This window comes from Herpailurus yagouaroundi, unplaced genomic scaffold, assembly GCF_014898765.1.
Source record: "Herpailurus yagouaroundi ecotype Mexico unplaced genomic scaffold, PumYag 186, whole genome shotgun sequence".
Taxonomy (NCBI): domain Eukaryota; kingdom Metazoa; phylum Chordata; class Mammalia; order Carnivora; family Felidae; genus Herpailurus; species Herpailurus yagouaroundi.
Genome location: NW_024412417.1, coordinates 36,531,818 through 36,537,794, shown reverse-complemented (window position 1 = coordinate 36,537,794; position 5,977 = coordinate 36,531,818). Strand labels below are relative to the sequence as shown.

Genomic DNA, 5,977 nt, shown 5'->3' with positions numbered 1-5,977 from the left:
ATAAAAGCTAAGAAAAAATGAAGTAATCCATTGAAATACCAGTTCCAAAGAGTGGGCTCTCCCTCTCTCTCATCAACATGTAGTCAGATTTGGACTTTCATTCTGAGCAGCTAAGAAAGGGAGACAGGCAGGACATCAATTCCAACAACTTTGCCAAATGTTGTGTCGCTTGGAATATGAGACACGCTTCGATGCTAGAGGAGGGTCAGTGTCTAAAGGATTTGGAGGATTGTTAAACACGGTCTATCAGAAGCTACGTGTTTTGTACTCCCATTGGCCTTTTACCACCAACCCCTCTCGTAGTACACAACCGCCAAACCTCCGCTCTTTTTCTCGGTGTGAAATTATGCTAGGAATGAAATGGCCGATTATGATAATTACAATTGGTTTAACACTATAGGCTAACAGGTTGGAAAGAATAAACCTTTGGAGATCCAAGCACAAGCCTGGTATAGCCAGGTACTAACCCATCCTCTTTTCATTTCAGCTAGAAAGGATTTATTACTGCAAATGCCCAGTGATTAATGGGCAGATACGTCAGATGTCTCAATGTTTGTTGTCCTGCACAAAAGGCGGATGGACACATTTGGTCTGGGGAAATGTGAGTATTAATCCTAATACCACCATGTAAATCACGCTCGAAAAATCACAAAGCAGCGTCGCTCTGGAGGTGCATAACGCTGGGACTGCGGATCTGTTTTGTGCCAGGTTGAGTGTATACGAAGAGGAATAGAGCCTAGATGGCTAAGGTTCAGCTTTCTGGCCTGGAATCAGGTAGATCTGTGGGGAATTCTAGCTTTCCTGCCTTTGAGTTTTGTAACTATGGGTCAGTTAACTCTGAGTGGCCTCATTTTTTGTAAGAAAATTATGGATAATAAGAGATCATACTTCATAGGGGTTTGGGGAGGATTTAAAGAGATAGTATGAATAGAGTGCTTAACATAATACGAGTTGACAGTCTATATATTTTAGCTATTTAGTTATATTAAAGAGACACCATACCCGAGAAGATATGATGAGAAAGAGGAGGAGGTGGGGGGGAGGAGGCAAAGGAGGAAGAGAATCCTTCTCGTTTTACACGCCCAGAAACAGAGTGTTGGGGCTGCTAAGTGACTCGGTGAAAGTCACAAAAGTCCTGAAGCCTTGGGTCCAGGCTCCAAGTTCTAAATTTGATCTTGTTTCCAAGATCCTGAGACTTGATGAGGGAATTGGGCAGGGTGTTCCGAGGGGAGGAAACCTGTCAGTGCCCATCAGAATTTCCACTGCCGAACCTTTTAAAAATGAGGCTCAGGAGGAAGAGTTTCCAACTCTTTTGTTTCCATTTTTGTCCCGGTGGAAAAAAAAAAAAAAAAAAACAAGTGTGTATTACAGGCTTGACTTACAAGGACTTAACAGAAGGAGCCCCTTGTACTATTTGAGTTACTAATGGGATAGCAAACAGTCCCTGTAATTTACTTTGTACTTTGATAATGTCTTGGCTCCAAGGGTCACACAGGCCTTTCCAAACATTAACTTATTTCCCCCTCCCAACGCTTCTGAGGGGTCAGAGAAGGTTAGCACTCCCTTTGTTTCACGGAGGAGAAAACTGAGATCTAAGAGGGTTACGCATCCTACCAAGGTCACCCTGCAAGCCAACGTGCTATTCAATCCACCGCTTCCAGATACAGACACTCCTGGAACTCCCATGGGGAAATTTGTTCAGGATGTTTTGCGTCCTGACCTGGAACTGCCACCACATGTCACTTGTGTTACTCTTCGATACATCTCAGGCAATGCCTTCAACAAACCAGAGCATATGGCATCCTGGCTGCTTATGACCCTGCAGCTAAATGAGGCGAATAAACCAGAAGCATATCTCAGTGCAACAGGTATTGGTTGCAAGCAAATGTTACTTATCACATTAAAAGCGGGTGGGGGAGGTTGGTTTATTTGTTTGAAAAGTGAGGTGGAACAACATAGGGGAAATGTACGCACGTGTGAACCAGATTTTCAGCACCTCGTCTGAATACCGGGAACAGCGAGATTTATCCAGTTCGGCACCATTTACTGAGCGCCAGGCACTAGTTTCAAAGCGTTCGCTTATGCACGTTCATTTAATCACCAGAAGACCCCTGGTTTCTGCACAATATTTGCTCATTGTTGAGATGGAGGAGGCAGAAAGGCTAAATAGATCACTTAGTCTTCCACATTCTTATTCAAAAGTCGCCTTACCACTGACTCCTTCTCTTCCAGGGCACCTTGGCCACTCCTGTCCCTTTCCCTGCTAATTAATGATCAGTTAAGGATCTGGTTTATTATTTAGTCCCTCCCACTTGAACTTCATATTCATGATGATAAGAAGCTTTACCTAATTTGTTCACTGCTGCGTCCCTGGTGCTTCCAAGAGAGCGCCCAGTACATACTAGGTCCTAACAAATAATTACTGAATTAATGAATGAATGCATTCATGTGTTCCTGACGGCTTATAACTCTTACTAGTATGCAATTGTGGTTGCAATTTTACATTATTTATGTGGTTATTTGATTAAGCTTTATCTCACCTTCTAGAAAGATCTGTGGAAACAGACTATTTTAGCTTGATCGTCAAGCATATCCCAGTGCCTAACATAACGCCTGGCAGAAAGTAGTTCTCGATAAATATTTTCTAACAGAGGAAGTAAACCCAGCAGTGTCATCGAGTTCAAACAGTAAAAGGGTAACACTGCAAGGTTTGGAAGCTTTTCCGTTTATTCAATAACTATTTATTGAGCAACAGACATTATTGCTACCTTCATGGAGCTTACTAGCAAATGGTAGATTTCTCATACCAAATCCCAACCTAGGTCTTTATTACAAATCTATCATTTAAATAAAGAGCAATTTCATTTATGTTGTCATATTTAACTCAGTGTAGACAAGCCCTATAAGTAAAAAAAAAAAAAAAGCAAACTTAAATATCTGGCAACTTCACCTGTCTGGAATGCAGGCAAGAGGCCGAAAGCAAGCCAGAAAAGCCTCTTTCCACTTAAACTAGTTTAAAGTTCGACAACAGAAAAGTTTCTTAAGCCATATTTGATATTGCCTTTACTCTTACATATCACAGAACTGCCCTGTCATCTTAGGGGTCCTTCTTCCTCTTAAGGACTTTCACCCAGTCCATCCCCATCATTCAGCATGATGCATCAGAGGCTCTCAGCAAGCACTTGTGGGCGTAAGGAGGAAAGCGTGGATTCCACGGTTCATCACTGAGATCATGCTCAGTGCGCGCGCGCACACACACACACACACACACACACACTTACCTAGGTGTTGAATGGTTACATTCCAGCCGGGACGATGCAGACAATAAACAAATAAGCATGTACATAAATACATACTTATAAACATATACTTATTATATAATTTCAATATATGCTCATTATGAATATACTTAGTTTATTGTCCACATCTTCCCACATAGAATGTAAGTACCGTGAAAACAAGGATTTTTCCTGCTTGGTTCTCTGCTGGACTCCCCGCCACAGCGTCGGGCACTTTATAGACTTTCAATACTTATTTGCCAAAGAAATAGAGAAAAGGGAAGGGAAAGTAGCAAGGTCAAACCCCTGTAGCTACCACACTGTACAGTTGTACATCCATGTTATAGATGGAATGTCATTATCTTCATCCGAGATTTTTAAAGTGTATTCAATACATATGTATTGAGGGCCCCAAGTTCTTCGCCCTTGAGGAAGGAGAAGAGAAACAGACACATAAATGAAAAATATGTTGCGTGCCAGACGGTGTAACATCTATAGAGTACCCCTTTCTCGGCCTCTTCTTTCCCATTTTGGCATGGCAAGAATTGACTGGCACTCAGTGCCACGTGGAAGGATCTATCACTGAACAGCTTCCGTGCCTCTCTGGATCTTCTTACCTGCTCACCCTCTGTTGACATCTGAATTCGAGACTCATATCACAGTACTTGCTCTTGAAGGAGCCAACATCATAACTTCATAAGGCTAGGACGTATTCACGTGAAGAAGGGGAAAATACATTCAATAATGAAATACATCTCTCGCGCTTAAGAGGCCGAATGCGAAGTTATTAGCAAGGTGTGGCCCCTCGAAATCGCTATTTCCAGAAAACTGGTTTTTTTTTCTTACTGTAAATCTGGAATATTTGAAAACTTGCCAACAATTGAAATGTCTAACTGCCTACTCTAATTCTTTAAAAACTGAGAATTTTTTTTCTCTCAATTTTAATAGCACTTATGAGAATTCACTGAGGGTTTGGAATTTTTAAAAAAATATCCTTTGCTGAAAGAAGTAGATACAAGAGGGAAATGAAAATTCTTAACAGATAACAAATACTCAGAAAATTGTCCCACAATACCGAGTATTCGTGTGACAACCATCTCTGACTGTCCGTCTGACCCTCCTCCTTCACTTCCTCCTTATTTCCCTTTACCCTTCACTACTGGTCTTCTGCTCCCTCCCTGTTTAAATTTGCATATCAAGATCCCAACAAGTTTATACTCTACTAAGTCTTGCCTTGCAGTTGAAACATTAACAGAATTCTATGGTGCAGGTCTGTTGACACACTGTTACACCCAAACACTGCTACAGGAACCGCTCTGGTATTGTCGTTGATTTGCTTTGAGATAGGAAGTGATAGAATCACACGCAGAGCATTCTTCCATCCAACTCAACCTAGTTTTTTGCTGATGACTCGGAAGGTTTGATACTGCTCGCCGATAACACCGTGCATACCCGAAAATTCAGTTTATTGTGACAACTAAGAAATCTTGCTTTAAAAAAGGCTCTCAGCCTGCGTTCGAGTTCAAATTTTCGCTGCACCCGTTACCGGGAGAATTGTCAGATGTGGCGTGGGTCTTGGTGATGAGCAAATGCTTGAGAAGCAAAGGTGGGGGTGGAGTGAATTCCAGAGCTAATGTACGCACAGCCTATATTTTCACGTACTCGTTCCAGCGCCCGGTGACACCTTCCAGGATATTTGAAAACCTAGGGGTGGGTTTGAGGTTGGGTTGAGAGTGTGCCTGTGTGAGAGGAGAGGAAATCGGCGGAGGTGGTAAAGGGAAAAGGAGATGTGGTAAAGTAGTAGCAAGAATAATGATATTTATTGGATCTGAGAATGAGACAGACATAATGCCAAGAGCTCTATCTACATTGTCCCAGTTAATCTTCTCAATAGCCTTATGCGGCAAGTGCCATTATCCTTCCCATTGCATAGATGTAAAATTGAAGCTTACATAAGTTTTGGAGCTTGCTTAAGCTTACACGACTGTTAGATGACAGAACCTGAAAATAAACTCATACTTCTCTAACTCCTGATTCTGTGTTCTTGACAGTGATGAATCAGCTGAAGTCCCCCAGCGGGAGACCAGAAACATCAGCGGTTCAAAACAGGCCAGGTGACCTCCTTCAAACACACACCCAAACCATTCTCAGGGCCTCTACTGTGAGCCTCAGACACACATGAGAGACCCTGGGTCTCTCCGTGTGATCTTTGTCAGTCATCTTAAGGATGTATTGACTATTGCCGATGTTTCCGCTTACTCCTCTTTAGAATGAAAGAGAGTTCACAAAGGCTACTGTGTCATAAAGCATAAGGGAACCGGGAGGTTGGGTGATTCACCTGCTTGGAGATGTTGGGACGGAAGACAAAATGGCAACAATTAGAAAAAATGACTGTGTACCTACTCCGTTGATTACTCCTCTTGAGATCGATAGATACCTATACGCATATACACAGACGTACATGCATATATAGACATTCGCACACACGTCTGTCTGGGTGCACGTCGTATGGGAAACTACGTATGGGAAACTACGTACGGAATGCCGGCGGTGGAGGCATTAATTTGCGTTCGGAAGAAAACACTGAATCTCAGAGGTTAGGAAACTTGCTCGTTGACACAGACTCTGTAAATGACAAATCTCACGACTTGGCGCATGTCTCGAACTGTTCTGAGCCGTAGCTGAAATGAAAATCGACG

General features: G+C 42.4%; 1 long non-coding RNA gene across 1 annotated transcript; it reads left to right on the top strand.

The window, feature by feature from the left end:
• Positions 1-527: 527 nt before the first annotated feature.
• On the top strand, positions 528-5,728 carry LOC121043226 (uncharacterized). The gene is made up of 2 exons (XR_005796743.1): positions 528-601; positions 5,330-5,728. It is a non-coding gene; the product is annotated as an uncharacterized LOC121043226 (long non-coding RNA).
• Positions 5,729-5,977: the final 249 nt, after the last annotated feature.